This window comes from Trichomycterus rosablanca, chromosome 14 (genome assembly GCF_030014385.1).
Source record: "Trichomycterus rosablanca isolate fTriRos1 chromosome 14, fTriRos1.hap1, whole genome shotgun sequence".
Taxonomy (NCBI): Eukaryota; Metazoa; Chordata; class Actinopteri; order Siluriformes; family Trichomycteridae; genus Trichomycterus; species Trichomycterus rosablanca.
Window position 1 is genome coordinate 28712756 of NC_086001.1, and position 10956 is coordinate 28723711.

The following is a 10956-nucleotide window of genomic DNA, read 5'->3' on the forward strand; positions in this document are numbered from 1 at the left end:
GTATATATTTGATGGAAAAAAACGCCAAGAACCATCCTAAATTTATGGGTACATTTAATGCCCAATGTTGGCATTCATATTTTGTTCTGAATATTTTCACAAAAAGATTTACAGCTTCAGGAAAAACTATGGGTCTGTCAGAGAGCAATCCAGCTTAAACCCAGTTACTAATATTAAAAAACAACCTGCCTTTGATCGAAATACATGTTCTGATACTAACGCATCTAATCTCATATGCTCTTAATACTTGCATGCATAAGCACGTGTAGTTTGGTTAACACGATAAGCATGCATATGCCTTAGGCAAGAACACCTAATTTCATCATTTTAAATCATGTTGCCATTTAATTTCAATTAGAAAAACTGATAAGGAATCAGGTATGTTTCTGCTTAGCTGATGTTTAAACCTGCAGCCACACTAGCCATTTATGAATAAGACTGGAGAACCATCTAACGATATATAAGCGTTAAAGAATTCCACTAGCATTCAATGAGGGAGAGAACAACTTTGTCTTAGAAACGACCAAATACGTTGAGCTTAAAGGGAAATATTTAGACATTAGCTATAGGTGGCATGAAATGGAGTCCAGTGATTACCAATCCTGGCATTTAAAATCCATATCCCTGTATATTTTGAAGTTCTCACTTTTTATACCAACACTGAACTAACAAATCATCTCATTAGGAGTTATAGCTCAAGCACGAAACACTAACTGTGCACGTGGATGAGTTAGAATCTTCGTGGCGAATTTAAAAGATTAGCGCGAGCGAACCAGTTAACGGACACTCAACGGTTTTGTAAGCTATAGCCTGACACGCTGCTCTTCTACCCGTCAAAGCCATCGATTTATTGTAGCAAATAGTTGCTTTTTGTATATAGTAATTCCACTGACTTTTCTTCAGTACATCTTCCCTGAGTATAAGTTACACTCCTGTTTGTATACAAAGTATTTACCCCCATTTACAAAGTAAGTAGCACTAGCTAGCTAACTTGGCTAGCATTACGACTTTAGCTTGAAGCTAAAAAACTAGCTATAGCGTTAGCCAGAAATAGTTTTGGTATTTGTTAGTTAGAAGTGTCAATTCTGAATACAATTCTGTTATTAACTTACATCAGTAGCGTAATTACGAGCTAAACGACTTTTGCTAGCTAGCACTAGTATCCTAGCTAACCTCGTCTCATTTTAGCTTTAGCTAACGCTAAGAAACATGCCTTTAGAAAAACACGAAATGTTAGTATTACCTCTCCGCAGACTTTTAAGCAGTGAAAATTTCAACATACTACGTGAAATCCCTCCGTTTCTCATCAGCCGCAGCTAAACCACTCACCTTTAGTTCTTTGGGGTTTTTTTTGTTTGTTTTTTTGAAGTCACACCTCTCCACGTAAAGCATGTGATACATGCTTCAGCCAGTTAAATAAATAGTAGGCGAGTACCCTACATCCGCAAAGGGCCGGTGTGGCTGCAGGTTTTCATAAAGCAGCCTGGGCACATATACTTGTGTAATCAGTTGGCCTCAGTCTTTAAACAGTTAACCTGATGTGCTCTGGCTTGTCTGGAAAGAAATCCAGCAGTTAACTGGCCAGTTGTGGATAAGTCTGGACAACGCTGAATAAAAATACACAGGTTCTTTCAAACATCAAGAAACTATATATTAAAGAAGCATGTTAATTTAGTCGTTCAATGGATAGTTAACATTATCTCCCATTTATTATTAAATACATGTGTAAAAATGATCAAACCTACATTTAAATATATTTACCTTCACTATAGTTGAGCAGTCGAAAAAGTGCACAAAATCAGGAACTTTGCAAAAATGTCAACACACCACAGGGTCAGTGTTCCCAGATAGTGATTAAGATCAATCCAGGATTACTTTTTTCTTTATGGAAAACTGTCAAAGGGTTCTGAGTGATGCCACAGAAGATTCGCGTTTGTTACCATAAAATACAAAGTTTGCACATGGGACGTGAGAGTGTGAAGAAACTTTAAAATTAAAAAAAAAAAAAAAAAAACCTTTTCCAAATTAAGATTCTTTAAGACTTCTTCACACTCACACATCCCTTCTACAAACAGTATTTTATGGAACCAAAAGTAATTCTTCTGTGGCATGACTCAGAGAACCCTTGACAAAACAATGATTTTTTTCAAGGGTTCTTTAGTTAAGGAAGTAGTTCTACTTAGAACTATGATTTCTATATGGAACCATTTCATGCTTAAAAGGTTCTTTGCATAGTGAAATGGTTCTTTAGATTGTGTTGTGCATGGTTCTATACAGCACCAAAATGTTTCTTCTATTGTTACAAGCTTGACATTGTAACACTACAAGCACTCTCTTGGTGCTAAATAGAAACATGTACAACGAATTCTCCATTCTATATATGTCCTTAATGCTCATGGTCATTCACTTTACTAAAGAACCCTTGAAGAACCATATTTTTTAAGTGTGTACACTTATCAAAGGAGTATGGATTATTTACCATATTAACCATATTACCATATTTTCATACAATTACTCAGTTGTCTTCTTATACTCAGGTTCACTAGCAAGACAGGTGTGCAAAAGACAAAGGTATGTAATAAACAAGCAATAGATCCTTTAATAACTTTAATAACATACATTGAATGTGACAATGATTCTGTTTTGTATCTTTTGACTAACTGTGCAGAATGTACATAGTAGAGTTTGTTGGGGAGGAGAAGACCGGACCAGTGGCAAAATCTTGGTATAAGGATGGCTTCTCCTGGTGGCCTCCCTACAAAGATGAAAACCGACTCTTGAAAAGTGTCAGGAAATCAGAGGTCCCACAGCCTGATAAAGGGTGGAGCAAGCACAGCGTGCGAATACTTTATGAATCAGGTGATAATAAAAGTTTGGTGACCACACACTATATGGAAAAATATATTATTGTAACCATAATATACCTGATCTAAGCTGCTTTTTTCTTTTTTTGCCCTCCTCACAGAGTCGTTTGACAACATTGTTGCCAACTGGAAAAAGTCATGCTACACATCAGATCTTAACTCAGAAACTGAGTTAAGAAACTCCAGCACAGAAACTCTGGGAAAGAGAGTCAGGAAGTGAGCTGTGCATACTGTGGTATAAATATTGTAAAACAATTCTGCAGTGTGTACGACCTATTGCTAATTTATTACTGTACTCTTGTAGAAAGAAAATATACTCTTCCTCTGAACAAGAAGAAGAAGAAGAACCACAACCTGCCAAATTAAAACTTGCAAATGCACCAAGGCACCCAGCCCCACCACAAAGACAAAAACATGGTTCAAAAAATAACGGTTAGTGCATTTAATTTTACAATTGTGTGGATCCTACCACACAGACTACACACATTTTTGTTGTTGAAGCAACCACAGTGCATGTCATCTACTAACAATCTCATACCATAGCTACACCTTTAATCACAAAAGAGTTGCAAAAATGTCAACGCTCTAAACCTGACTTTTTTGCATTCTTAGCACTAACCAGCACCTTCCAGCCTGGAAGAGCAGAGCAGGAGTGGTGTAACAATCTGTCAGATAGTCAAGGTATAATGTCTGAAACATTTAGAATGGTGGATTTAAAAGGAACACTTCAGTATTTTTAACCTAATGACTGAAGTAATCAACAGCATGCATTTTCTCCTGTTACCTTTAAGCAGTAAAAACTTCTGTTTTAATAAAATATTAGTATCAATCTCATTATGCAAATGGACATTCAGACATCATCAATCCAACTTGTTAATATCATGTTTCGTTAATGATCAGAAAGCCATTTTTGTTTCCCCACATGAAGGAAATGACTGTTGTCCACTATAGATATTGGCACTTCTGAAAAAAAATTAAATACTTACCCGGTCTTTTCTGCTTTATTCAACACATGGATCACCACAGCAACACTGTCCTAAATGACGACAAATCAGAAGCAGGGGACAATTGTATGTCACGCCACATTTTATGTTTACTTTTTTCCAACATGTTAAATTCAGCTAAAAATAGTAATTGTGTTCTCTGTAGAGTATCTGTACTTATTTTCACTTACCAAGGGCTCCCAAATGTTAAACACAACAAAGACAACATTCAAGGAATTTTCAATTACATTTAAGAAAAAAGTTGATGTTATCATAATGTCAATGCTAGTTTGCAATTTGCAATTTGAAAGTGTTTGTGCATTTGGAACAATAGATTACTTTTACGCCAAGGATAAATTGGGATCATAGTTACATACGTCAAATTACAACTGAGACTTCAAGGTATCAACATTAAACACTTCTGATTTGAAGCTAACATGAGCACACAACAAACTTGTGATTTATTTTTGAAGATTACCCCATTTGTTCCGCAGTCAGAGAAAATGTTTAATTCTCTAAATTCTATACATTTTGTATACTATCTAGGCCCTTAAAGATTTGGAACTTTAATTTTTAGTAATTCAGTACAGTAAGTGTTTTAAGGGGGCTGCTTAGCTGCTGGTTGCTTTGTTTAGTATCCACTTTGGTGGCCTGTTTAAAAATAAAATGCTAGTGTACAAAATCATCACTCTTGGCTTTAATTAGATGGGGCTGTATCAGCTAATAAAGCTGGACATAGCACTGCAAATAGTTTCTATCATGACAATACACATGGTGAAACAATTTTTTTAATTCATAAGAAGTCCTGCGGTTAACGAGCAATTATTAACTAAAGACAGGACTTAACAGCCATGTGAGTTAGTTATAAAGCAGGCATGGGGTTTTTAAAAGCATCTTAGCATGAATATGATTCTTAAATTAGTGTTTATGAATCTTAACTAGTAGAGCGTAAGTCTTAAGTGTAATGCTCGCTCTACAAGTTAAGATAATCTTAACACTAAGGGTGAACTAACCTTTTGGGAATCTTGGCCCAGGTTAGTTAGTCTTCTTGTGACATTCCATAATTGAGCCATAATTGTCATAACCAAACTAATCTAGTCATGCCCTGTCAATACCAAAACTATAAATAAATAATCTCAGAGTTAGAGGTGGGTGATATGGAAAAAATGTAATATCACAAAGTCATTTTTTTTTTTTTTTTAATTTTCTGTAAACAGCACCTACCATGCAACAAGATGCATCAAGGTGGCCCATGTCCAACCAGTGTACATGGGCAGATGCTTCTCATGGGACAGCACAAGGCCAGGGTGTTCTACCTCATGTCAGTGGTGAGTTTACTGAAGAAGCAGAAAAATATTTTTTTTCCAGTTGGGCATTAATACATGAATAATATAGTTAACAATGACACTTTAGGTCGCTAAAATAAAAGAATAAAAGTCAGGCATTTTCTGTAGAGTAACCATTTTTATTTTAATTTCCCCATTAACAGCACCCACCATACAGCTATGACAGTTAAGTCACTTTTAATCTCAAAAGCATCTGAGCACGAATATGATGCTTAAAATAGTGTTAAGATAATCTTAACTGTCAGAGTGTGTGTTTAGTGTGATGCTCGCTCTACCAGTTAAGTTTATCTTTACACCAAGATTCTTTTAAGAATCTGGGCCCAGGTTAGTTAGTCTTCTTGTGACACACAGGATGAGCCATAATCACCATAACCAAGCTAATTTTCTCATCATGCCCAGTCAAAACAAAACTAGAGTCACACATTTTCTGAGTATCTTTTTTTTTTTATTCCCTGTAAACAGCATATACCATGCAACAAGAACCATCAAGGTGGCCCATGTCTGACCAGTGTACAGGACAAGGCCAGGGTGTTCTACCTCAAATAATAAAAATCAGGCATTCTCAAAAGCACAGGATGTGCCATAATTGCCATAACCAAGCTAATTTTCTCATCATGCCTTGTCAAAACCAAAACTACAGTGGTGCTTGAAAGTTTGTGAACCCTTTAGAATTCTATATTTCTGCATACATTTGACCTAAAACATCATCAGATTTTCACACAAGTCCTACAAGTAGATAAGGAGAACCATATCAAACAAATGAGACACAAATATTAGACTTTGGACCATTTTCTTCAATAAAAAAATGACAATGTTACAGATCTGTGAGTGGTAAAAGTATGTGAACCTTTGCTTTCAGTATCTGGTGTGACCCCTTTGTGCAGCAATAACTACAACTAAACGTTTCCGAAAACTCCTGATTAGTCCTGCACATCGGCTTGGAGGAGTTTTAGCCCATTCCTCCGTACAACTTCACAGCTTCAACTCTGTTATGTTGGTGGGTTTCCTCCCATGAACCGCTTGCTTCAGGTCCATCCACAACATTGTTTCATTAATATCGGGACTTTGACCTGGCCATTCCAAAACATTAACTTTATTCTTCTTTAACTATTCTTTGGTAAAATGACTTCTGTGCTTCTGGTTGTTGTCTTGCTGCGTGACCCACATTTTCTTGCGGATGCAGCAAAACAGGCCTAAACCATGATACTACCACCACCGTGTTTCACAGATGGGATAAGGTTCTTATGCTGGAATGCAGTGTTTTCCCTTCTCCAAACATAACGCTTCTCTTTTAAACCAAAAAGATCTGTTCCATTGTTCCAATAGTCTTCTGACATCAGAGCAAACCTGAAAGTGCTGGCTAATGCTAATCGTAGATTTTCGAAGATTGTTATCCACGTCGGCACTAATGATGTTCGTTTACGGCAGTCTGAGGTTACTAAGAGTAATGTTAAAGAGGTGTGTGAGTTAGCTAGGTCGATGTCTGAGGCAGTAGTGTGCTCTGGCCCCTTACCGATTCGACCCAGTGGCGAAACCTACAGCAGGTTGTTGTCGCTGAACCGCTGGATGTCTAAATGGTGCTCAGAAAACTGCATCGATTTTGTAGATAACTGGTCCACCTTTGAGGGAAGGCCTGGTCTTTTGAAGCGGGATGGTGTCCACCCCACGTGGGAGGGTGCTGCTCGCATTTCTTGCAGCATAGGTGACAGGCTTTACCACCGCGTTAGTGTAGCGGCAGATAGTGTTAAATGACTATCCAGAGCCAAGACCAGGCAGCAGACTAACAGGCCTAACCGACTGTCTGCGAGTCGCCATCGGACGTCACCCGGAATCCTTAGGTCACAAACCATTGAGACTGTGTCTGTTTACCGTGGCAGGTGTAAGCCAAAACAAAATCAAAAAGTATGTCATAATAACTTAATTAAAATTAATCTAAATGAGCATCATGAAAACCCTAGTAAAGTTAAACTAAAGTTAGGACTTCTAAACATCAGGTCACTTGCATGCAAAACAGTAATTGTAAATGAAATAATTACAGATAATTGTCTTAGTGCCCTGTGTTTAACCGAGACCTGGGCTAGACCTGATGAGTATCTAGGTTTAAATGAAGCATCTCCTCCGGGTTACAGTTATGAACATAAGCCACGTCTTAGCGGTCGTGGTGGAGGAATAGCCGCAATTTATGATAAAGACATAGGTCTTACTGTAAAATCATCTCCCATAACAAACTCGTTTGAAGTTCTTATCTCTGACATAACCAATAAATGTTCATCTGATAAAAATAGTATGTTTAAACTGGTTACTGTTTATCGACCCCCTGGTCCTTACTCAGAATTTCTTAACGAATTTGCCGATTTTCTTTCTAAATTAGTCTTATCAACTAAGAAAGCTTTAATTGTTGGTGACTTTAATATTCATTATGAGGATAAGTGTAATCCACTCAAAATTGCGTTTGATTCTATTTTAGAATCCTTAGGCATCACCCAAAATGTAACAGGACCCACTCACCGCTGTAAACATACCTTAGATTTAATACTTACTTATGGTATAAACATAGACAACCTGGAAATTATACCACAGAATGACTTAATCTCTGATCACTCCCTACTAATATATGAAGTGTCCCTGTCCAATAATATACAGCAACCAAATCGTTTTAAATGTAAGCGCACTATTACATCTGCAACTGCAGCAGCGTTCATAAACTGCCTACCAGAATTACCAAATATATCAGCATCAGAACCTAAAGAACTAGATCAGGCAACTCAAAACCTAGAGACCGTACTGCGCACAACCTTAGATAACGTAGCCCCACTCAAAACTAAACTGATTAGGGAGAAAAAACTTGCTCCTTGGTACAATGACCACACATGCGCACTTAAACAAGCAGCACGGAAATTAGAACGTAAGTGGCGTCACACTACACTGGAGGTGTATAAGATTGCTTGGAAAGATGCTCTAACTGAGTATAAACATGCACTTATAAAAGCTAAATCTTTATATTATTCATCCCTAATAGAGAAAAATAAAAACAATCCTAGATTCCTTTTTGAGACAGTGTCCAAATTAACTAAAAACGTCAATGAAACTGAATCTAATATACCGCCCGACTGTACCAGTGATGATTTTTTAAAATTCTTTAATGACAAGATAGAAAAAATACGACTTCAGAGTCAGAGTGTGTCACTTGCCAATGTTAAGTATGGACTCACTCCGAGCAGCATTGGTGATAATAGTAACGAGTTAATCCAACTAAATTCCTTTAATCCAATCTCCCAAAATGAACTAACTGTGTTGATTAAATCATCGAAGTCATCATCGTGTATACTCGATCCTGTTCCAACTCGTTTACTTAAAGATTTACTCCCAGCTATTGTAGAGCCCCTGCTTACATTAATCAATGCATCCCTTAGCCTTGGGTATGTACCTAAATTGTTTAAAAGTGCTGTTATTAAACCCCTGATTAAAAAACCTAATCTTGATCCACATGTTTTATCTAATTATAGGCCAATTTCAAACCTTCCTTTTGTCTCAAAGATATTAGAAAAAGTCGTTTCCAAACAGCTATGTTCTTATTTGAATGAAAATTGTATTCATGAAAAATTTCAATCAGGATTTAGACCCAACCATAGTACCGAAACCGCATTAATTAGAGTAGTTAACGAGTTGTTAATGTCTTCTGATAATGGATGTGTCTCTTTTCTTGTTCTATTAGATCTTAGTGCAGCGTTTGATACGGTCGATCATAACATTTTACTGGAGAGGCTAGAAAATACAGTAGGTGTTAAAGGACTCGCACTCTCTTGGTTTCAATCATATTTGACTGACCGCTCTCAATTCGTTTATGTAAATAATAAATGCTCAGAAACTACAAAAGTAAAGTGTGGTGTTCCACAGGGGTCGGTACTTGGACCGCTATTATTTACACTCTATATGCTTCCACTAGGTGAAATTATTCATAAACATGGCATAAACTTTCACTGCTATGCAGATGACACACAGCTGTATATATCAGCCAAACCAAATGATACTGACACAATCAGTAAGATAGAAGATTGTGTAAACGACATAAAAAACTGGATGTCGTGTAATTTTCTTTTACTTAATTCAGATAAAACTGAGGTTTTACTTGTTGGCTCTAAAGCTGCAAGAGACAAGTTGTCTAACCTGGTGCTAAACTTAAACACGTTCTCTGTTACTCCCAGCCCAGATGTAAAAAACTTAGGTGTCACAATAGATTCAGATCTCTCCTTTGATACACACATTAATAATATTACTAGAGTTGCTTTCTATCATTTGCGTAATATCTCTAAAATAAGAAATATACTATCTGTTAATGACGCCGAAAAACTGATCCATGCGTTTATAACTTCTCGGTTAGATTATTGTAATGCTCTTCTAACTGGATGCTCTGGTAGATCCTTAAACAAACTCCAGTTAGTTCAAAATGCAGCAGCTCGAGTGCTAACTAGAACTAAAAAATTTGATCATATCACTCCTGTTCTATCATCTCTACACTGGCTGCCAGTTAAATTTCGCATTGATTACAAAATACTTTTACTAACCTATAAAGCGCTACATGGTCTGGCTCCACAGTATCTGAGTGAGCTTATTAATTACTACAACCCAGCACGTCCACTTCGTTCACAAGATGCAGGGTTACTTATAGTTCCTAAAATTAAAAAGACCAAAGCTGGTGGAAGAGCATTTTCTTACAAAGCTCCACAACTCTGGAATAATCTTCCTGCCTCTGTTCGGTATTCGGACACAGTCTCAATGTTTAAGTCTAAACTGAAAACATATTTATTTTCTCAGGCTTTTGATTAGTATAGACAAAGGCGCAGAGCTTGGGGGTTCTTGGTCATAGAAACTTGTGGTGATCAGGGATGTTGGGTCGCTGTCGTTCTGCCTCTCTTGTCCAATCACTCTGGTTTGGGTAGGAGAGGTGGGCGCTGATGTCCTGTGAAAGCCTTCATGACCTTGTTACCTGCTCGCTCTCCCTTTTAGTTATGCTGTAATAATTAGGGCTGCCGGAGTCTAAAACTCTCTGTAAAACTGTTTGTCAACTAGCATTGTACATTATTAACTACATTCTCTGTTGTTTTACCCCGAGGGCATTCTGATGGAAACCTGTTTACCCGCCGAGGTTAAGGATTAAAGTCGAGACTGCCGGGACAACGATGCTGCTCCTGTCAGATGTGACGGGTCTGGAGTAATTGCAACGACAAGAAATCACTACAGACTTTATTGAAGACTAGAGCGGATAACAACTCTATTATTATTTAATTGTTTATTTATCTATTTATTACCACTGTATGACTTTTAGATCATTCAATTCTGTGTTTGTATGATTTGTGTAAATCGTGTATTTATTTAAAGTATCCTCCAGACCACCCAAGAAGGATGGGCCCTGTTGAGTCTGGTTCCTCTCAAGGTTTCTTCCTGTAATTTTCAGGGAGTTTTTCCTTGCCACAGTCGCCCTCGGCTTGCTCAACAGGGGTTTTTGTATCTGTTGGTCCTGGATTTTGTAAAGTTGCTTTGAGACAATGTATATTGTAAAAAGCGCTATATAAATAAAGTTGACTTGACTTGACTTGGCTTGTTCATGTGATCTTTAGCAAACTGCAGACGAGCAGCAATGTTCTTTTTGGAGAGCAGTGGCTTTCTCCTTGCAACCCTGCCATGCACACCATTGTTGTTCAGTGTTCTCCTGATGGTGGACTCATTAACATCAACATTAGCCAATGTGAGAGAGGCCTTTAG

The 10956-nt window shown here is 37.4% G+C and overlaps 1 long non-coding RNA gene across 1 annotated transcript; it reads right to left on the reverse strand.

Moving 5' to 3' along the window:
• Positions 1 to 2727: 2727 nt before the first annotated feature.
• On the reverse strand, positions 2728 to 3902 carry LOC134326833 (uncharacterized). Its single transcript, XR_010014593.1, has 3 exons — positions 3851 to 3902; positions 2925 to 3060; positions 2728 to 2811 (listed from the first exon to the last, which is right to left on the reverse strand). It is a non-coding gene; the product is annotated as an uncharacterized LOC134326833 (long non-coding RNA).
• Positions 3903 to 10956: the final 7054 nt, after the last annotated feature.